Source organism: Hyperolius riggenbachi, chromosome 2 (assembly GCF_040937935.1).
Source record: "Hyperolius riggenbachi isolate aHypRig1 chromosome 2, aHypRig1.pri, whole genome shotgun sequence".
Taxonomy (NCBI): Eukaryota; Metazoa; Chordata; class Amphibia; order Anura; family Hyperoliidae; genus Hyperolius; species Hyperolius riggenbachi.
In genome coordinates this window covers 298,503,608-298,526,633 of record NC_090647.1, presented here as the reverse complement: position 1 = coordinate 298,526,633, position 23,026 = coordinate 298,503,608, and positions in this window count along the sequence as shown.

Sequence of the window (23,026 nt, the reverse complement as noted above, 5' to 3'; positions counted from 1 at the left end):
CGCGTATAAGCCCCTACCCAGTATAGCCCCCTCCACCTTAGCCACATGTGCTCCCAGGTTGATACAGTGTGTCTCAAGATGCCACTAAATGGAGTTATAGATAAGAGATATAGCGATTGCCCCAAAGGAAGAATCCCCAATCACTGCACTGCTGACATGTTGCTTGCATGCTCCACTCTACAAGCCAGGGCACACAGGTAGTCTTGAGCAGCGCACTCTGCTGGCAAGAGCAGGATCACTGGTGCATGATCCTTATGCTCTTCTGCCAGTAACAAAACCTGCTCCACCATCAGTTTTGCTCCACTGACTCGCATATATGGGGGTAACTTTTCAGGACATTTTTTTCTCTTATACGTAAGTATATGAGGTAAGCAATGCTATGATAAATAAAATCCACCCATTTTATTTGCCCATTAGTCCTAGCTATCACAACATTTAAATTATGTTCCTAGTATAATGTATGGCGTCGATATATTATTTGAAAATAAAGGTGTATTTTTTCTGCTCTGTGTTTTTTTTTTTTTTTTGTGTGTCCCATCAACTGTAAGCCATTATGTACTAATATAACAGTAGTATACCCTCATGACATACATCTTAAAAAAGCAAGCTGCGTCCAGCATACCATCACATGCTAATTATGTCACTCTGCAGGAGCTGATGAGTTGCTAAGGTGATAAAAAGCGTTGAGCGGAGCTATCCAGTGAAATCATTAGCGTGTGAAGTTAGGCTGGACGCAGCTTGTCTGACACCTGCTGGACTATTTTTGATTCCGATAATGGCTGCATGGGAGAGGTGAGAGGCTATCAACCAGTGGCTGTTTCACACACAAGCCCCGCTCTGCATACTAGCTTAGTGCAGCAGCTTGGTGCAATCCCTGGGATCTGTGTTATAACGGTACCCACTCAGTAGTATTGATGTACTCAGAGGGAGTTGCTGTGGCTCATTAATCATTTTATTTGTTTTTAAATTTTATATATTTTTTATGCCTGGGAATAAAAAGTTGAACCGCTTTTACAAGAAGTTTTTTTTCTCCTTGCATAGAAAACGGTGTTGTGACGCAGTGAGCCTATATCCCAGAAGAAGACGCGTTGCGGTAGCCTATATCCCAGAAGTTCTGACGGGCCCTAAATAGCCACAACATCTGGTGAGTCCCTAAATGCAGGGGTGCTCGGATACCCCTTTTCAAAATCCGGATCCGATTCAGATCCGGATACCCAGATATCCGATCTGGGTCAGATATCCGAGTTAAAAATTTTCCAATCCGGATCAGATATCCGACCTCAGTATCCGGGGTATCCGGCCAGATTTGGATATCTGGATAGAAAAAACGGAAGTGGCCTTTAAATTGCTTTAAACGCGGTTTTTAGGGTAAATGAGGCATGTATCATCATTATTTTTTAAAGGGAAACACAAATTGATGATGTGGGGACTTAAAATCCCCCGCCCCAAAAAACTGGGACATGACAGTTTTCAGCCAAGACACCTCCAACAAATTACGCAGCAATTGTGTTTTTGTAAAGAATAGCGGATATGCCGCCGCATGGGCAAGCGGCATGGCGGCCATCTCCGCGTTCCAGCCGGCGGCTTCTGCCGCGCAGCTACATGCTGCTAGTTCGCCTGGTCCTTCTAGTGCACACAGATTAAGAGCTACGTGCGCGCACGCCAGGCGACAGGACCTTTATGCAAGTAAAAGGGGAGTCAGCTGATCAAGCAGGTCAGCTGACTCCATCTATGCTCCGGATTGGCTGAGTGACTGGGGCGGCGCTGTGGAGCGCTCTGGGTATTTATAGGACTTGCCTGTCAGTTGCAAGTTGTCTGCTGTTGCGAATGCTTACGTGTGAGCACTCAGACCCTAGTCAGATCTTACAGTGTGTTAGAACCAGCCGGAGCTGGGAATTCACACTTAGCCAGATTCCGTTGATAGCTTTAAGTACTATTGTATCGCTATATTGCTACTGTGCATCTGCTAGTCTATTTCCCAGGTGCTGAAACCAAGGACTTCACACCTAGACTAGGGTATTGCAATTACTATTGTTTATCTGTTATGATATCTCGCTTTCCTGACTACTCTCTTGCTTACTGATTCGGTACTTCTGCCTATCTGATAACTGTTGCCGACACTGCCTGTACCTTGATTCTGAATCAGTCTTTCACCTCTGTACTGAAACGAGTGACAACTGGAACCAACTCCAAACAAGAATTGAACACCATCTATAATGTGCCTATACAGAACAAGTTCTCCCCGTTACTCAGGAGAAGGAGGTCCCCTCAACAGGAAAGAGAATCTGGACAAAACAAGACTGGAAAAAGAAATAATACACACGAGCAGACACAGTAAAGTGAGGAAAGACAAGGAAATGAAGGACAAGGAAAGCCAAGATACGTATCAGAAAACACTAGATCACGACGGAGCAGATGAGGGGAGAATCAAGGAAGAAACCCAAAAACAAATACTATTGAGAAGTATTTTTTAGGAAGAAGAGGGGAACAAGAGGGGGGAGGGGGAGGAAGAACACTAGGAAAAAACAGATGGTAGAACCAATATTAATTAAAACAGATAGGGAATTGGGACTTTTTAATTTAAGTATCCATACCCTGAGTAATGCTGAAAGGAATCTACTCTCAAAAGGACTGAAATTTGCACCAACTAGGCATTTAAGTAAATTTGATTCATATGTAGACATTAAGAAATATATACGGAAGTTATGTCTTAAGAAATATTTCACCAAAAATCCAAGGAAAACTATAGTGGATGACAAGAAGATATACCAACATACCTCCTTAAGGAATAGATCGAGATTTTACCCCATACAAGAAATGAGTAAAGAAATGAGGATGTTTGAAGCTTTAGTAGAGAAAGATATACGTAAAATAAAATCACCAACAAAATACAATAGTAAGAGGCAAAGACCCCTCCCAATGCCAAAGTTATAGACCCATATCCCTCTTAAATGTCGATCTCAAGCTTTATGCTAAAATGTTGGCTAACAGGTTAGCGCCGCTTTTACCTGACTTGTTGCATCCCGATCAGGTAGGCTTTGTCCCAGGGAGGAAGGCGAGGGACAATACGATTCACACATTGGATATCTTACACTGGGTGAGGTCCCGGTCCACCCCCACACTACTACTATCCACAGATGCTGAAAAAGCATTTGACAGGGTGGACTGGGACTTCATTGATCTGACTCTGAATCATGTGGGTCTAAGGGACAAAATGCAGAAGCGGGTATTGGCATTATACACTGGTCCCCATGCTAAAGTAAAAGCAAACGGGGTACTCTCTGAGACATTTTTTATACGCAATGGAACAAGACAGGGGTGCCCACTATCCCCCCTAATTTTTGCTCTTTCCCTGGAACCTTTCCTGTGTACGGTGCATAATAATCCTGACATAACAGGTATTTCTCTCCCATCCTCATCACATAAAGTAGCTGCATACGCAGACGACCTGCTTTTCTATCTCACCAATCCGCATATCTCCCTTCCCAATTTGCTATCGGAATTTAAGCGATACGGCCAACTATCTAATATGTCTATTAATTATGATAAGAGCGAGGCGCTAGGTGTCCTTCTCCCAAGAGATCTGAAGTCTCTATTGCAATCAAATTTCCCCTTCAAATGGCCTAAAGCAGCCTTGAAATACTTAGGGGTACAGATCACTCCGAACCCAAAAGACCTGTTTCAGTCCAATTTTATTCCCACCCTTGACCGTATTAAGCAAGACCTACATCAATGGGATAAACCTCATTTCTCATGGTTTGGACAAGCTAATATCATCAAAATGACCATCATGCCTCGCTTACTGTACCTATTTCAAACCCTTCCGATCTTCATCCCTGCCCGATACTTTAAAGCAGTTACTCAATCTTTTTCGAAATTCATTTGGAATGGCCGTAAGCCGAGACTTAAATATGCCCTTCAAACTGCACCTAAGGCATTGGGTGGGATGGCTGTCCCAAACCCTCGCCTTTATCATGCAGCTGCCATTCTAATCAGAATTATAGACTGGCATAAGCATGCAAAACTCAAACGTTGGGTGGGCTTGGAAGATGAGATAATGAAGGGTCGCCTGGTACAGTCGACCTGGACTGCTCCGTTATATACGGGGTTGGACCCTGCAGCTGCCCTAATAACTCAGACACTTAAGACCCTTGCAAAATATAGACAAGACCCGGCTATCTCACCCTGGCCTTCCCCTTTGCTCCCTGTACTGGACAACCCCAGTTTCCCTCTTGGTCTTGCCACTAAAAGCCCTAACCTAAGAGCGCTAAACTTTATATCTGAGGGAGAATGGGTCCCACTACAGAAACTATGGCAAGATCTGAACTCTACAACCTTAGATCAATGGTCATGGCTCCAATTTAAACACTTCCTTCTATCCCAAGGCTCCAAAATAAGCTTCAGTAGACCGTTAACACCATTTGAACAAACCTGCCAAGGGGAGAGCTCAATGCGGGGTATGATCTCATGTGTGTACTCGCTTCTTAATGATCCTGTAGCCCCTGCCTTGACATACAAAGAGAAGTGGGAGCAGGACCTGGGTCTAACATTCTCGGATAAGCAATGGGGGAAAATCCTCACTTTTTCGCATAAATCTTCTATTTTCTCCAAAAACCAAGAAGCTGGGTATAAGATCTTCACGAGATGGTATCTCACACCTTCTAAGCTACACCAAATGTTTCCAGGGTCTTCTCCCCTTTGCTGGAGATGTGGACAGGATACAGGATCTATTTTGCATATATTCTGGTCATGTAGCAGGATCACCCAATATTGGGCAGACATAAGGGACCTTATGCACGCAATGACAGATTTTCTCCCACCAGACTCTCCAGCCTTCTTTTTATTACACCACAACTCATGGTCTATTCGAAAATATAAGAAAACTCTTACGAGGCACTTAGTAAATGCAGCTCGAGCTCTGATAGCAAAAAAATGGAAATCTCAGGACCCTCCTACAACTTTGGAGTGCTTACGAGAAGTCGATCAGACTAGATGTATGGAAGAGCTCACTGCCACTGTACATGACAAACATGAACAATTTTGGAAGACATGGTATGGCTGGTTTGAGTTCAAAGAATCTGACCGTTATTGGTCCCTTATGTTTGACCGGGGCTCTAATAGCAATGTTCAGGGATAAGGGAGTTGAACACAGTCCCAAGGTATGGGTTCTGGAGCTACTTTCTGACAAGTGGGTCCTTACGTTATCTGTCCTCACCGGACGGGTTCCATGGCATTCGGGGAATGGGAGTTGGTACTGGGGGCGTTTCTCAGACATATCTTATTCTTATCTTATTCTTACTTTCTCTGTCTACTCTAGGCTCATTCTTCTTTTCCTATGAGCTTTTTCTTTTCTTTTCTTCTTTCTCTCTTACTTCTTCTGTCACCTCCAGAGGTATAGGTTTCTAATGCAACCCAAGGGATTTCCGAGACTAAAGGGATTGCCTACTGATCTGCTCCTATAGTTTGACGTCCCTCTTCCAAGTAGAATATGACCCCTATATATTGGGCATAGAGAAGTGGGCACTACCCGCCCTCTAGCTTAAATCTAGCACTCGGGTGGTCCTGGTGTATGTTCCCCCAGGGCCTAGGGCCACCCCTTTGCTACAAACATTTAGGAGGACATCTATGCCCACACAACTACATCTTAAGAAAACCTTTGTTAGCCCATAAGAATTGCAGGGTACGCTATGTTGTTTTTACTAGTCACGCTGGTTTGTGACTTGATTTTGTATTCAATATATGATGACATGGATGTACTAATCCGGGTACTTAGGTTATGATATTTTTCGGTACCCTTGGTGTATAGGCCTGTATTGCCAAACCTTATGTACTTCTGTCTACCATGTACCTTGTATGTTGTATCGTATATTTCTATTTGAAAATCAAAAATAAAAGAATCTTTAAAAAAAAAATACAATAGTAAGAGCAATTTGACATCTCAAGAAATAGGAGCGTTAAAGTACTTACAAAGAAATACCGATGTGACTATTCGCCCAGCAGATAAGGGGGGAGGCATAGTGATTTAGAACAGTGTTTCTCAACATTTTATTGGTATGTACCCCCTTTAAAACCCGTAAAAGTACCCCCTAGCATAGTAACCATTATGACAAGTACCCCTTAACAAATATATATTAAATCGTGGTGCATGATAATGGTTCTAAACAACTTCCAAGTATTTGCTATTGCTTTTAATTAGCTAAAATACTAATTTGGTGGTTGTTTAAATAAGATTTATAAATTTTCTAAAACTCTAAATTGGTTATTCTTTGTTAAGTGTATGAAGCCCGAGTACCCCCTGGAACCATCAGAAGTACCCCCTGGTGTACGCGTACCGCATGTTGAGAACCTAGGATTTAGAACACACTGGACTATGAGAAATAAGCAATGAGGCTGCTCGGGGACCAAGAAACTTATGTGAAACTTCGGAAAGACCCAGGCAACACGTTTGAAGCTGAACTGAAACTAATGTCTAAAGAGGCATTTGATAAAGGGATACTGACAAGGAAGGAATATGAATTTATAAACATCAACCACCCAAGAACACCAATGTTTTATCATCTCATAAAAATACATAAGGCCCCAGAGAATCCACCAGGGAGGCCGATAATCTCAGGAATCGCCTTCAACACCTCGAACCTATCTAAGTATGTAGACACATTTCTTCAGAAGTATGTACGTAACACTCCAGCCTTCCTAGAAGACACCCGACATGTTCTGAATATTCTGGGAGACTTGAGATGGGAAGAAGATCTCATCCTTGCAACCCTGGATGTCACATCACTCTACACAATAATCAAACATGATAAAGGCCTGGAATCGGTGCAATATTTCCTGGAACTTGAAGATTCCTTGGAGGTAGACCAAAAGCAGTTCATATTGGACTCAATTGAATCTATTCTAACCCATAATAATTTTGTGTATCGAGGTGAACACTTCCTCCAGGTGAGTGGGACTGCAATGGGGACCAGGTTCGCGCCGGGATACGCTAATCTTTTCATGGCTTACTGGGAATCCACCCACATATTTTGTGAGCCTGGTCCTCTGGAAAAGATTTATTGACGATGTCCTGAGGTATCCCAATATGAACAAGAAGCAGCCAGACTGACAGAGAAGTTCCTGAATAAGGGTTATCCGAAAAATATAGTGGAGAAGGCTAAAGAAGAGCTGAGGAAGAAGGACATGGGCGAATTGCTGAAGAAAACACAAAAACTACCTACTGAAGCACACGAGCTGAGAATAAATTTGAAATCTCACACCCATCATAAAAAGATACAGCATATAATAAGTAAACATTGGGATGTTCTTAAGAGGGATAAAACACTTAACACAATTATTCCAGCGGAACCAACCTTCACCTTTAGGAAATCGGGAACAGTGGGACTGAAAGTTGCAACAGCAATCATGGAAGGAGAGAAAACCAAAAATTTGGGGGAGGGTTTTGTACGTTGTGGTAGATGTACTAATTGCCAGAACACAAGGGGCCACAACAAAATAAAAGAAGTAATTGGGGGGACTACAACATTGAAAATTAAGGACCTTATTACTTGTGACACAAAGGGGGTGATATACTGCATTATCTGCCCATGCAGTAAAAAGTATGTGGGAAGAACAAAGAGACCCCTGAAGGAGAGAATTGGAGAACATTTTAAAAATATTAAGAAAGGCTGGGCAGGACACCCCCTATCGAAACATTATAAGGAAGTGCACAACTGTAATATATTTAAAACTAAATTCATCGGACTAGGAAGAGTTAAGAGAGACCCTAGGGGAGGAGATTATATTGCCCGTATGTCCAGCAGGGAAGGATTTTGGATATTCTCCCTAGATACTATGGCACCAAAAGGCCTCAATGCAAAGTTTGAATTGTTAGGATATTTATGAATGTACGAGTGCCCCATCCAGTGTGTGACATCATCCAGTGTGCGGGGTATCCAAAAAAGAAAAAAAACAAAAAAACCCTCCCCTCTTTCCCCTCCTTCCCCCCACTTCCCCTCTACCCTTGCCCCCCCTCCCCCCCCCAATTTGCCAAAATCCTTCCTTCCCCCCCCACCCCGTACCTAAGTCTCCCCACCCTTTTCCCCTCTACAACTATCCCGTCCTCCCCTCCCTGTTCCTTTATATGTAGTCATATATGTATAATTGCATTTTATATACACATTTTTGTTTATACATACTAAATGCATATTTAAACATTTTTGAATATTTTATTCATACACATTTAGACCTCAATCCTCAACAAATATAAGCAGGTAGTTTTATTATCATTTTTTATTTTTATATTTTTCATTATTTTTCTATTTTTTTCATTTTTTCACAAAGTTCACACAAATATATGGCAAATGAAGAATTTGTGTATGCAAACTGATGAGACTCCCTATAGGACCCAGTGGAGGATACTGACAAATGAGGAGTGAATCCAGCCTCCTATATAATCCCAGCAAAGATGGCGGCATCACAGTTTAACAGGCTTTGAAAAAGGCGGCCGAGCCCGCTGAAACGCGTTAGCCCTAGTTTAAGCAGTTTAACCCTCTGTCCAACAAAGTACACTGGAGTTGCGCTTACATTGCGCTTATATTCATCTACAGACAGCGCTATCCAGTTCAGTACAAACAGCAGAGGAGAGTGACGTCACTGGAAGTGAACCGCCGAGACCCGGAAGAGGTTCCCGCAAGCGTTGGAATGCAGAGCGGCAACCAGGAGGCACAGAGAGTCGTAGAGCTGCCGGCCGGAGCACCGACTCACAAAGAACTAAAGGACACGCCTTACCATAACGGCTCCTAGGGAGCGTGAGTATACTATCTACATAATTAACAACAGTAGGATTTCAACTACGGAGGTTTTTCTGATGTTTAAAGCGAGTACAGGTTTGCAAACACGCATTGGTTTAAGCGCCCTATAGAGACTCTATGTAGACTTGCATGATATATACCTGGATTATTATAAACAAAAGGAAAACTTTGTGACATACCCTGTGGAACTCTTTTTTTCTATACAAAGACCTGGAGTGCACACCTATATATATATTTTTTATATACACATACATTTTTTAGAAAGTAAAAACGTTTTTTCCTCACACACTGGATGGCTTGAATGGGATTGCCTGTGTGGATGCATATGGAATATGTATGTGATATTAAGTAATTGAGTACTATTTACGTGTAATCTCTGGGACTTATGTTGTGATTATACATATACTAATCAACTTATACTACACACTTTGTGTATATGATATGAGGATTCACTTCAAGAATACTATTTTTAGATATAATTTTATGCAGCACATGTGTTGTAAGCCAATGCAGTACTTATTTTGATGTATGTTTTAAAAGTGTATAATCAAGTTGACAATTAAATACAAACTTTTTTATTAAGTAAATACATTTATTTATTTTTATATTTGTACTAACAATAATCAATTCCAGTGCTATCTGTCAATTTAATCTTACAAGCTGGTAAATATACACAGCATGAGGCAGAGCTTCCCTGGAGGGTCCGTGGGAAAAAATCTGTCTAGTCTCTCCCCATTGTCATAATGACTTCATGTGTGGATAGGGTGTTAAGCAAGTTGAAAAGTTTTTGACAGTCCCTAGACTCCAGGAGGGCTGCTTTCTGACTTGGGCGAGAGACTGGCAGGGACAGGAGTCCTATTACAGGCAAGTAAATACAAACAAATACAAACTTTGTTATTAAGGAAATACATTTATTTTAATTTTGCAGTAATAATAACCAATTCCAGCGCTACCTGGCAGTTTAATCTTACAATTTATTTTCATTCTTCTTGGGGAAGGTGGGTTCCCCAGAAGACAGGCTAGCAGCAGATGAAAAATATACACCCCCCATCCTAATCGCCCTCCACCTCCTTTTTAAATATAACTCTAAATCGGTACTTCTGCCTATCTGCTAACTGTTGCCGACACTGCCTGTACCTTGATTCCGAATCAGTCTTTCGTCTCTGTACTGTATCTGTCCGTTTGTTGCTGACCTTGCTTGTCTGACCTTTCTGTCCCCACTAGTGGGTCCTGCCACTAGTGAGGGAAATCTTTAGGGCTGTCACCTAATCCTTAGGTGATCAGCCTTGCTGTACTGTCTGTGGCACTTGTCCCTCAGGGGTCTGTTAGCTGCAAGCAGTGTCTATTGATCACCTGCTCCTCCGGAGATCATCTTGCAGCACAGTCAGTGGTCCCTGCTCCTCAGGGGTCCATTGGCTGCAGTACAGTCCGATTTCCTCCGCCTCAATTAATCCTTGGCTGTAGTACAGTCATAATCACTCATTCCACCTCTGACCACCCTTGCTGCACAGTCAGTGGTCCCTGCTCCCCAGGTGTCCACTGGCTGCAGTATTATCTGAATTCCCTGCTCCTTAGGGAATTCTTCGCTGCAGTGCAGTCTGAATCCCCTGCTCCTCAGGGGATCCTTGGCTGCAATATTATCTGTATCTCCCGCTCCTCGGGAGATAACTTCTCTAATTACTGTTGCACCATACACTATACCACATTAGGTGTCCTGTGTCTTGCTATACTAGTATTATTGGTGATTCTGCAGATCACCACATAATCAGGTATAACATCTGTATTATTGGTGATACTGCAGATCACCAATAATCAGAAAAATCTGTGTTGCTGACACCAATCATTACAGTTTTGGGTTAAATATAGGTGGTACCAGTGGCCTGTGGCACCCTGGCGGTGGAAGCTGCACAGGCAGCAGGAGCAGGGCAATGCAGCAGCAGCAGGTGTAACATGTGCCAGGAGCATGCCGGACGTGGCAAGTGGCAATTGGCATGTGTCACGTGGCACTTGGCATGTTCACTTGGCACGTGTCACGTGGCACTTGGCACGTGCCACGTGGCAATTGGCACGAGACACGTGCCAATTGCCATGTGACATGTGCCAAGTGACACGTGACACGTGCCAAGTGCCAATTGCCACATGACACGTGCCAATTGCCACGTGACATGTGCCAAGTGCCACGTGACACATGCCAAGTAGCATGTGCCAAGTGCCAATTGCCACGTGCCAAGTGCCACGTGACACGTGCCGAGTGACAGCCAGACAGCAGAAGAGAAGACACTAGTGCACACTTACTGTCACACTGGCACTGCTCAGCAGCATAGCAGTTGTGTAGTAAGCTAACACAGCAGTACTACTACTCTAACAACTACTAGCACTGACTGCAGTGCTACAGTACTAACTACACAATTACACAGTAATGCTATTTCCTAATCCCTAACCTAACCTAAACTTTAGCTAGCTAAGGCTAATAGCTGGCCAGCAGGCAGCAGCCGGCCTGGTCTGTGCACAGCACACACAGACACAGACACAGCACACACAGACACAGACACATAGCAGCTGCAGCAGCACAGCACACACTCTGACTGTCACACAATGAAATCACAATAGTGTAGTGATAGTGAAGGGGTTAATTACTGAACAGCTTTGGGTTTATCAATGTATACAGGACAGCTATGCCAGCAGCACTACAGCATGTCTCTCAGTGACTGAGCAGTCACATAGGACGAGATTTCTCATCATGACAGCCACAGGGGGGTTAGCCAGGGTTCCCTTCTGTGATTGGGTGCCAGGGCTTAGGCTGTGAGCCCTCTGATTGGCTCAATGAGGTCAGGTGGGGCTGGCCAAGGTTCCCTTCTGTGATTGGTTGCTAGGGCTTATGCTGGGAGCCCTCTGATTGGCTCAGTTAATGTCATCTCCTTAGTTACAGTATTCGGATCCGGATATCTCCTGAGTGCTGATTCTACCTTCCGAAAGATTTCATTGATGATGCACGCATCTCGGATGAGCACTCCACGTGTCAATATATAAGGTGTTTGCGGCTTAAAATAATTTGTACCTCTGAGGACATTATATGATGCATTTAGTCTAAAGCAAGGTATATATGTGTGTTCCCAGGAAATAGTTTGTATTGCTGCAGACACTGGAAAAGACTTCTATATACATGCTTAGTATTAATGGGTTGTTTGTCTCTGAATATTTGAGTGTGAGCACTGTGTTTACCTGTGCCTACTTACAGTATATTTAATCTTTAATCAAGAGAACACAACACCAGGAAAAAAAAGAACTGAAGACAGAAGAACCTAAAGAAATGGAGAGCAGCAGAACAAAGAAGAAAAATGAAGTATACAAAGGATATCGCTGGAAAAAAACAGAAGTATACAGAATAGGATGACATCAGAAGTTAAAATGTTAAGTAGAGAACAGATGAGTTGGCACTGAGTGAATCTTTACTCAGTATACTAATAATAAAATTAATTTGGTGATGACCCCACTCTCAGCATGAATTTAGTTGCATTTTGCTACAGTGATTATGTTGCCAACTTGTTTTTCTGCACATTATTCAAATTTTAAAGGGACCCTGAGCAAAGGACTAAAAAGAAAATTGGCTGTAACGATTGTGGAATCGTCTCCGTGGTCAGCGCACCAGACGTGCGCTGACGCGGCGGATTTCCTCCACAAGCGTATAATTGAGGACACCCAGGCTAGGTGCTATGCACCCGCAGAGGGCAATTCCCACCGGCAGATGGCGCTGTGGAGTGCAGGCGAACACAGCCGCTGCACAGCCACAGATGCCAAATGGAAATTGTACAGATCCAGGACAAGGTACAATCAGGCAGGGCTGGATAGCCCACAAGCAACAGTGCAAAGGGACAGAACCAATGTGTGCCCACCAAACGTTGTGTGTTCGCCACCCAGCAACGGCGAACACACAACGGCGGAAATGAAGTAGGAAACGCAATCGCAAGAATGGCAATTGCCAATAGCGACACAAGACTGAGCAGGACAGAGCACCAGGGTAGCAAAGGCACAGCAAATCATACAAAGAGAAAGACAAGGAAAATAACAAACGCTAGCTGAACGCGAACACCGCACTCATTCGCAACAGTGCACGTGTTCGTGCGCGGCCTCCGCGTGTTACGCACAACAGAGACAAGCACGCCTAACTAACCAAAGACAGACAAACACGAAACAGAGAACGCGAGCGCTTGCTTAACAGTTACCTCACCGAGCCTACAGCAAGCGTTCGTATCAGACAAGACAGACAAATGTGAAACAGGAACTAGACAGATCAGAAGGATCCACAGCACTGGCGCAAGGCGAGTGCGATCCAGGTAGACAGAGTAGCAGAACAGAAGAATCCACAGCACTAGCGAAAGTGACTAGCGCGATCCAGGTATAGAGTAGCAGAACAGAAGGATCCACAGCGCTAGCGCAAGATGCCAGCGTGATCCAGGTACAGAGTAGCAGAACAGAAGGATCCACAGCACTAGTGGAAAGTGGCTAGCGCGATCCAAGGAGACAGAACAGAAGGATCCACAGCGCTAGCGCAAGATGCCAGCGTGATCCAAGTGAGGCAGATCAGAAGAGATAGCTGGTAGCAACCGCTGCACCAGCTATACTCCAAGAACAGAGATCAGAACCATTTCCTGTCGACCACCGCTGGGACAGGACAATAGCAACAGAACAAACAAACAGATAAGCAATCCTAACTGCACTAAGGAAACCTGCCTAGTGCAGGTTTCCAGGAATTACTCTAAGATAACTTCAACAAGAAGTAGCATGGCTGACACTCTCTAGGAGTGTTTACTACAAACCCTGAAGGAATGACCAGCAAAGGACTGTGGGTAATCCCAACCTTTATACAGCCAGTCATCACAAGAGGCAGGTAGGGGATTTGCATAACGAATGTATGCAAATTCCTCAGCAGCAAGCTGCAATACTGACAAAAAGTCTCTCTTAAAGAGACCTGCAGAATGCAGACCTGAACAGTGGTCAAAAAGCTGCCTGTCTGCACAGGCAGCTGAGCAGATTCTCACATTGGCGCTTACCTGGGGCTTCCTCCAGTCCTCCATAGCTTGTGAGATCCCTCAGCATCCCCCGGGTCCCCTCCATGGTCCCACTGGCAGCCCAGTTAGTGTGGAGACTTCAGCCGAAGTCATGCGCAACTGTGCATGCACGGCCCGGCCGCGCTCTCGGCTCGATCACACACGCACACATGTGCAGTTCAGTCTGTCGAGAACCGTGCATGTGCAGGAGGATTACGGCGAAGCGTGTGATCGAGCCGGGAGCGCGGCCGGGCCACACATACGCAGTTGCACAGGATTAGGCCAAAGTCACCACACCAACAGGTCCACCAGCGAGACCACATAGGGGACCTGGAGGACGTCAAGGGACCTGCCAATTTTCATTTTAGCCTTCTGCTCGGAGTCCCTTTAAAGGAAACTGTAGTCGGTGAATTTAATGAGCAAATAAGAACAAATATTGAAGAATGATACCAAATAAAATGCAAGTAAACATGTTTGCTGCTGCTCTTGGCTACACAAGCAGCTGTATGAAATTGGTTACTCAGAGGAGACAGAATTTTCTCACTCATTTCATTCTGTCAGCAGGACTGGCTGTTGGGCCTTCTTCTATGTACACAGTTTGACAGATAACTTTAAGTATGTGAAGTCTGCCTTGTAAGCAGTAACAGAACAGCTCTACAGCACTAGGAATTATTTGTAACCATAAGTAAGAAACCATGTCTGAGATCGGCTAAAGTATGTGCTATAAAAATCATAGTTTTTTTCTTACTTGGGTTACCTGTCAGGGAACATGGAAAAAGCAGGGAAATTTAGGCACAGGAATCAGCCGCTAGTGGAATAAATTACCAATATTCTACTATTGGGCACTGGTTATTGAGATGCTAAAATATTGCTAATTTCACCAATATTTTACTAACGCTTACCCTATTCTCACATAGGTCCTCCCGCTACTGATGCCAAGCCCTAACCGATCCACCCACAAATGCCTAACCATAACCAACCACCCACTCTACCAATGCCTAACCCTAAGCAATCCCCTCACTGATGCCTGACCTTAAAGGACAACTGAAGTGAGAAGAATATGGAGGCTGCCATATGAATTTCCTTTTAACAGGTATTGCTTACAAGGAAATATATATGGCAGTCTCCATACCCCTCTTGGTTCAGTTGGCCTTTAACTGACCCCCCCAAAGCCTAACCCCTAACCCTAACTGACCCCACGTGCATCCCTAACCCTGACCGACCCCCACCCATGCCTAACCCTGAGGCTGGAACACTGCAAAGCTAAAAATAGCCTCCTGCAATTACCACGGCAATGCACAGTAACCTCCCTTCTGGCTTCAGGCGAAGCAGGAAGCAGGAAGAGTGGCTCTCTAGTGCTCACTTCCTGTAGACAAAATTAGAATTGTGCAAAAGTGTATTGAGAAAAAAAAACACTTCCACGCATGCGCGTTGCAATGCAAAAAAATGTAAAAGCTCTGTGTCGCCATAGACTAACATGACTTTTGGTTGCCAGCCCCAATGCTAAGTTGCATGGCCATGCAGCACACTGTTAAAGCTGCAGTGTGCTGAATTGTAAAAAATAGCCTGGTCACTAGGGGGTGTAAGCCTGTGGTCCTTAAGTGGTTACAATTATTTATTCTTTTAAAATGTACTAGATGAGGCTCAGCTTGCAGCCATTGTTTATAATTTAGCTTAATTTCCTATACTATTTTTTTTTAACTCAGCAGCCCTGGGATGTCCCTTAGGTCTGTCTTTGTTAATGAGAAACACATCTTGTGATCAGGGCTATTGCAAACATAAATGAAATGCATTTTTTTATTTGTTACCATAAAAAGTTGGCAGGTTAATTTTGTCACAACAAAATGTCAACATCATAAAAAGACATAACTATTGCATGATATTAATAAATTAAAGGTATGAACAAGTAAAAAAAAGTATGCATGTAGTGGGAATATCCCCAAATAGTCTGCAAAGTAGTACAAGAAACTTAAATTCACTAACATCAATTCTGACCCCTGACCTTCAGATATCAATTTTATGAAAAACACAGTTGTGAGTATATGTACACAATGAAAGTAGTGATTGTTCATGCACATATCTAGATGTAATAAAAGATAATAACATTTATTATGAAACCTTAAATGCAATGCCAATGATAATAACATCATTACACAACAATAATTACATACTAATAAAAAATCCAGCCAATATCCGCCCATCATATAAGTATCCAGTTCCCCAGAGGACTGAATTTTTTGCTTTAAGTCCAAGGTACGCTTTGAAACATAAAATGCAGACATATTTCAGTGTGGGTTGATAGAATCTTTACCTTAACCTTGGTTAATCCAATAAATGGACTGCCATGAGTAGTCTGTAGGCGAACAGTGGAACTGTCCACATTTTTACATGAGGATCCAGGGCTTTGAGGGGACTATTAATAATATTGTGCTGGTGCTATTCACTTGTCTTGTTGTTTTCCTACTCTTGCTGTAAGGCGTGTGGAATTGGGAATCAATCGTAACATTGGTTACAGTCTCCAATAGAGATGACCCGAACGGTTCACTGGCGAAAGGGAACTGGCGAACTTCGGTGGTTCGCGATCACGGAGAACCACAAACTTTTTCGGAAGTTCGGTCCGCCGCTATACTACATCATTAGGGTCAACTTGGACCCTCTACATCACAGTCAGCAGGCACATTGTAGCCAATCAGGCTACACTCCCTCCTGGAGCCCCACCCCCCATATAAAAGGCAGGCAGCGTCAGGCATTGGACTCACTCGTGTGCCTGCAGTAATTAGAGAAGGGAGAGCTGCTGCAGAGAGAGCTATAGGGAAAGCTTAGTTAGACTCTTGTAGGCTTGTAAGCTTGCTCTTATTGCTAAAAAAGCACCCATCAACAGCTCTTTTGAGAGCGAATCTTGTACTTGTGATATTTTTTTTTTTGTGGCCCACTTGCATTATAGGTAGGTAGGTAGGTCAGTCAGTTGCAGCTGGCCTTTGGCCCCTGTCAGTCAGTCGCAGCTGGCCTTTGGCCCCTTGGTGGTAATTCCTACCATGCCACTGCCAGGCCCAGCACATTCAGTGACTACCTGCTGTGTGTGTGACAGGCAGCTGCACATTTGTGATCCCAATCACTGCACCTGTTCACTGTTCAGTCCACCTACCTACTCACCTACGTGAGCGCACGCATTGTTAACACCAGCAGTCATTGCACCTGTTCATGGTACCTGTGTGTGTGTAACAGGCAGCTGCACATTTGTAATCCTTATCACTGCACATGTTCACTGTTCAGTGCACCTACCTACCTACCTACGTGAGTGCACTCATTGTTAATACTACCAGTCATTGCACCTGTTCATGGTACCTGTGTGTGTGTGACAGGCAGCTGCACATTTGTAATCTCAATCACTACACCTGTTCACTGTTCAGTGCACCTACCTACCAACCTACCTACCTACGTGAGCGCACGCTTTGTTAATACCACCAGTCATTGCACCTGTTCATGGTCCCTGTGTGTGTGACAGCTGCACATTTGTAATCCCAATCACTGCAGTGCATACCTGTAACCTGTTCAGTGCACCTATGTGACTGCAAGCTGTGTAATATACCACCAGTCACTGCACCTGTTCACGGTACCTGTGTGTGACAGCTGCACATTTGTAATACCAATCCCTGCATACCTGTTCACTGCACCTGTGTGACCGCACGCTGTTTAGTATACCAGCCCGTGCATACCTGTTAACTGCACCTGTGTGACAGCTGCACATTGTATTGTAATACCAGTCATTGCTTACCTTTCACTGCACCTGTGTGACTGCACATTGTATTAGTGCATACCTTTCACTTCATCCCCCTGATATTAACAAAACAACAGGCAGAATCAGAGGCAAACCCAGAGGCAAGCCACCCGGCAGGTCTGTTGGAGGTTGTGCTGACATGATTTTGTGAGTGTGTTGGGGTTGGGGGGGGGGGGAAACCTGACCCAAGAAAATAGATAATAAGGTCATTGCCTCATTGTGGACAGACCAAATTTGATCAGCTGGGCACTCAGTCACTGTTGTTCTGTCATTCAGCTACCTCAGCCTGACCATATGGGCTTAAAAACCACTATTGCCTGCACTCTGGCCATGGTGCGCACCAATCCAGCACGGCGATCACTACACAAACAGCTGTTTGCGGTGCGTTATACAGTAAGTTTGGTCTGTCAGTATGAAGCAGTACACTAATTAAACTCCCTGATTGATGTATACACATGCAAGATGTTTTAAAGTACTTTAGGCCTCCAATTTAGCAATAAAATTTGATTTCTGCCCTTAAAACGCTGCTGTGCGTCAAATCCTGATTTTTGCCTTGGAGTTTTGACATGTATCCCACTCCACCATGCCCCCCTCCAGGTGTTAGACCCCTTGAAACATCTATTCTATCACTTTTGCGGCCAGCATAAATGTTTCTAATTTTCAAAGTTCCCCTCCCCATTGAAGTCTGTTGCGTTCGCGGAATTTCGTATGTTCGCGAACGTTTGTGGAAGATCGCGATCGCTGTCCGCAAACCGAAAATCTGAGGTTTGTGCCATCTCTAGTCTCCAAATCACAAATGAAATGAAAAAAAAATCCATTCATTGGATCTGGAAAAAGAAGAGGCAATCTGCACTGTCTGTAACACACACACATTCAGGCACACACACATTTAAATCCTTATAATGGAGCATTACCTGCATGAAGTTCCTCTTCATATGCAGCAAGGATTGCTCTGACCCCATGCACTGGTGTGCAAGGGAGCTAACGAAGCTAAGAGTACAAAATATGCAATATTGTCATCCATTGGGGATCAGGAACTGATTCCTCTGGTGACAAATCAGGGCATAGTGTTGTACAGATGCATCGCTAGCCTTCAGGTTAGCAATACATTCTAATGCAATGAAGGGGGATGGAGGAATGATGATCAGTGAACAATGGTGTGGGCAGGGAGAACCAAAATAGCATTGCAATCGGTCCTGCTCAGGCATTGGAGATTGTTAAGGATCCAACATGCCGGATCCTAACACACTAGTTGGGTGAGCGACCGTCTGCCGAAGCAGTCGTTATCAGACGTTTTGACTGATAATTATCTCATTTGTGTACGTACCTTTACATTTCTATGTAAAGATTAGATCTTTTATTCTACATAAAGTATTCAAGGAAAGCTTGTGACTGATTTGATCAGCTAACTGATTTATAAACATCTGAATGGCTTGAATAGCTACTAGTTGCTCTCATGTGATTTTGACCAAAGAGCTCTCATATATGATAAATTAGATGATGGCCCAGCATTGCCCAGGTATGTATTTGATTGGTGTTGGCTGCGCCTATTTTTTCTAACCCTAACACACAATTACTCAATCACCTGGTTTGTGAGCTTTGCGGTCTTTGGCATTAATAATTTGCATTGAAATGAAACAAATCTGATTGGCTGTGGCTCCACCCCCTTTTCTGAATTGAAACCCCAGTCACCCAATGAGACCAACTGTACCAGGTTTGAGGCTTGTGCCATTAACAGTGCAAGAATGGCAGCAATTAAATATTCCCCTTGAAAATCAATAGGTGAATTTTGATTGGCTTTTACAGGCTCCACCCACTTTTCGGAAAATGAATCCCAGTCACTCAGTGACCAACTGTGCAAAGTTTGAGAACCCTGCCAGAAACAGTGTAAGAATGGCTGCAGTTTACATTTTCCCAGTAAAATGTGTGTTTGTCTCCCCCCACTGATGACCCGGCATTGCCCGGGTATGTATTTGGCTTGTGTTGGCTGAGCCCACATATTCTTCTAACCCTAACACACAATCACTCAATTACTCAATTACCAAGTTTGTGAGCTTTGCAGTCTTTGGCATCAATAATTTGCATTGAAATGAAACGCATCTGATTGGCTGTTTGTAACTTCACCCTTTTTCTGAATTTGAACCCCAGTCACCCAATAACCAACTGTACCAGGTTTGAGGCTTGTGCCATTAACAGTGCAAAAATGGTAGCAATTAACCACTTAACGACCGCCTAACGCCGATAGGCGTGTGCGGGTCGTTAGTGGTATAGCATGGAAACGGCCACTCAATCGAGCGGCCTTTCCATGCTAGTTCACGGAGACTGTCTCCGTGAACAGTGTGCGAGCCGCCGATCGCGGCTCGCACGCATAATGTAAACATGCGGGGAAGAAATCCCCGCTGTTTACATCACACGGCGCTGCTGCGCAGCAGCGCCGTGACGTAGATCGGCGATCCCTGGCCTCTGATTGGCCGGGGATTGCCGGCATCTGATAGGCAGAAGCCTATCCTATCAGGCGCAGGACGGATATCCGTCCTGCGCCGCTCACAGGGTAAGGGAGAGGGAGGGAAAGCCGGGGAGGGCGGAAAGCGCTGCGGAGGGGGGCTTTGAAGAGCCCCCCCCGGAAAGTGCGGGTAGCCGGCGGCGATCAGACCCCCAGCAGGACATCCCCGTAGTGGGGAAAAAGGGGGGGAAGTCTGATCGCCCTGGCTATTTCCTGATCGGTGCTGCGGGCTGGAGAGTCCACGCAGCACCGATCAGAAGAAAATCCCGTGGTCCTTAAGTGGTTAAATATTCCCCTTAAAAATCAATAGGTGAATTTTGATTGTCTTTTGTAGGCTCCACTCAATTTTTTGAATAATAATCCCAGTCACTCAATGACCAACTGTGCAAAGTTTGAGAACCCTACCAGTAACAATGTAAGAATGGCTGCAGTTTACATTTTCCCAGTGAAATTTGTATTTGTCTCCACCCACTTTTTTGGTTATGGGGATAAAAAGTATCCTATATGTTATTCCAGGTAATGTACTATGTGTGTGCCAAATTTCATTCAAATCCGTTCAGCCATTGTTGCGTGACTGAGAAACAAACATCCAAACATCCAAACTTTCGCATTTATAGTATTAGTGAGATGAGTAGCTTTGAGAACTGTGTAAGTATACTACTATAGGTATTAGAAATAATAGAAATATGTATTTCTTTTATATGCATTTACAGAAAACGTTTCATTTTAAATTTGTCCTGTAAGTAATTACCTGTAATTCTGATGTTAGGTAAATTCATATACAGCATATATATACATTGTAAACCAGCTGAGCTTTCAAATGATAGTAGGAGCTGAACATTGGTATGGAGGTAAACATAATCAGCATACAAACATACTTTAGACACTACAGAAAATAAAGAGCACATTCACATAACTGAACTGATACTTATTAGTTCAGCTTAAAAGCAACCACACATTTAAAAGTGTCATCCCTGGGTGGTGTGAAGGTACAGTGGGATGCAAAAGTTTGGCACGCCTAAAGCCCTTTAGGACGCACAAAGTGTCGCACGGCAAGTTAGCGCTCGCAAAGTTTAGCGCTGAGCGGTGAGCGTAATACGTTGCACCGGGTGTGATCAAACCGTCGCACCGGGTGCGCCTAAAACGTCGGGTGTAACTGGTGCGGCATTTTAGGCGCACCTGGTGCGACGTTTTGCGCGCACCCGGTGCGACATTTCACAAGCACCGCGCAGCGCTAAACTTTGCGCGCGATCAATAAAAGCTTTAGCATGCTAACTGCTTAGCATCCTAGTTAGCATGCCCAAAGCTTTTAGGCTTGCTAACCGAGTTAGCAACCTTTTGCGAATCGAGCCCATCATATAAGAGACACACACAGTGATATTTGAGAAGTGAAATTAAGTTTATTGGGTTTAAAGAAAGTGTGCAATCATTGTTTAAACAAAATTAGGCAGGTGCATAAATGTGGGCACCACAAAAAAGAAATGAAATCAATATTTAGTAGATTGGTTGAAGGTATTTTGGACCATTCCTCTTTACAAAACATCTCTAGTTCATTCAGGTTTGATGGCTTCCGAGCATGGACAGGTCTCTTTAACTCACACCACAGATTTTCACTTATATTTAGGTCTGGGGACTGAGATGGCCATTCCAGAATGTTGTACTTGTTCCTCTGCATGAATGCCTTAGTGGATTTTTGAGCAGTGTTTAGGGTCATTGCCTTGTTGAAAAATCCAGCCCCGGCGCAGCTTCAGCTTTGTCATTGATTCCTGGACATTGGTCTCCAGAATCAGCTGATACTGAGTGGACTCCATGCGTTCCTCAACTTTGACAAGATTCCCAGTCCCTGCACTGGCCACACAGCCCCACAGCATGATGGAACCACCACCATATTTTACTGTAGGTAACAGGTGTTTTTCTTAGAATACTGTGTTCTTTTTCCTCCATGCATAACCCCCCTTGTTATGCCCAAATAACTCAATTTTAGTTTCATCAGTCCACAGCACCTTATTCCAAAATGAAGCTGGCTTGTCCAAATGTGCTTTAGCATACCTGAAGTGGCTCTGTTTGTGCTGTGGGCGGAGAAAAGGCTTCGTCTGCATCACTCTCACTTACAGCATCTCCTTGTGTAAAGTTTGCCGAATGGTTGAATGATGCACAGTGACTCCATCTACAGCAAAATTATGTTGTAGGTCTTTGATGCTGGTCTGTGGGTTGACTCTGACTGTTCTCACCATTTGTTGCTTCTGTCTATCCGAGATTTTTCTTGGTCTGTCACTTTGAGTCTTAACTTGAACTAAGCCTGTGGTCCTCCATTTCCTCAATATGTTTCTAACTGTGGAAACAGACAGCTGAATTCTCTGAGACAACTTTCTGTATCCTTTCCCTAAACCATGATGGTGAACAAGCTTTGTCTTGAGGCCATTTGAGAGTTGTTTTGAGACCCCCATGTTGCCACTCTTCAAAGAAAATTAAAAGAGGAGGGAAACTTACAATTGACCCCCTTAAATACTTTTTCTCATAATTGGATTCACCTGTGTATGTAGGTCAGGGGTCACTGAGCTTACCAAGCCAATTTGAGTTCCAATAATTAGTTCTATAGGTTTTTGGAATCAATAAAATGACAACAGTGCCCAAATTTATGCATCTGCCTAATTTTATTTAAACAATTATTGCGCACTTTCTGTAAATCCAGTAAACTTCATTTCACTTCTCAAATATCACTGTGTGTGTCTTCTATATAATATATTTAACTGACATTTTTTATCGTAACAACCAACGATTTATACTGGAAAATCATGACGATTAACAAGGTTGCCCAAACTTTTGCATCCCACTGTATCTATTCTTGAATCCCACACCCACACTGCTGTATACAAGAGATTGGAAATAACACGCTTATCCACTAGCA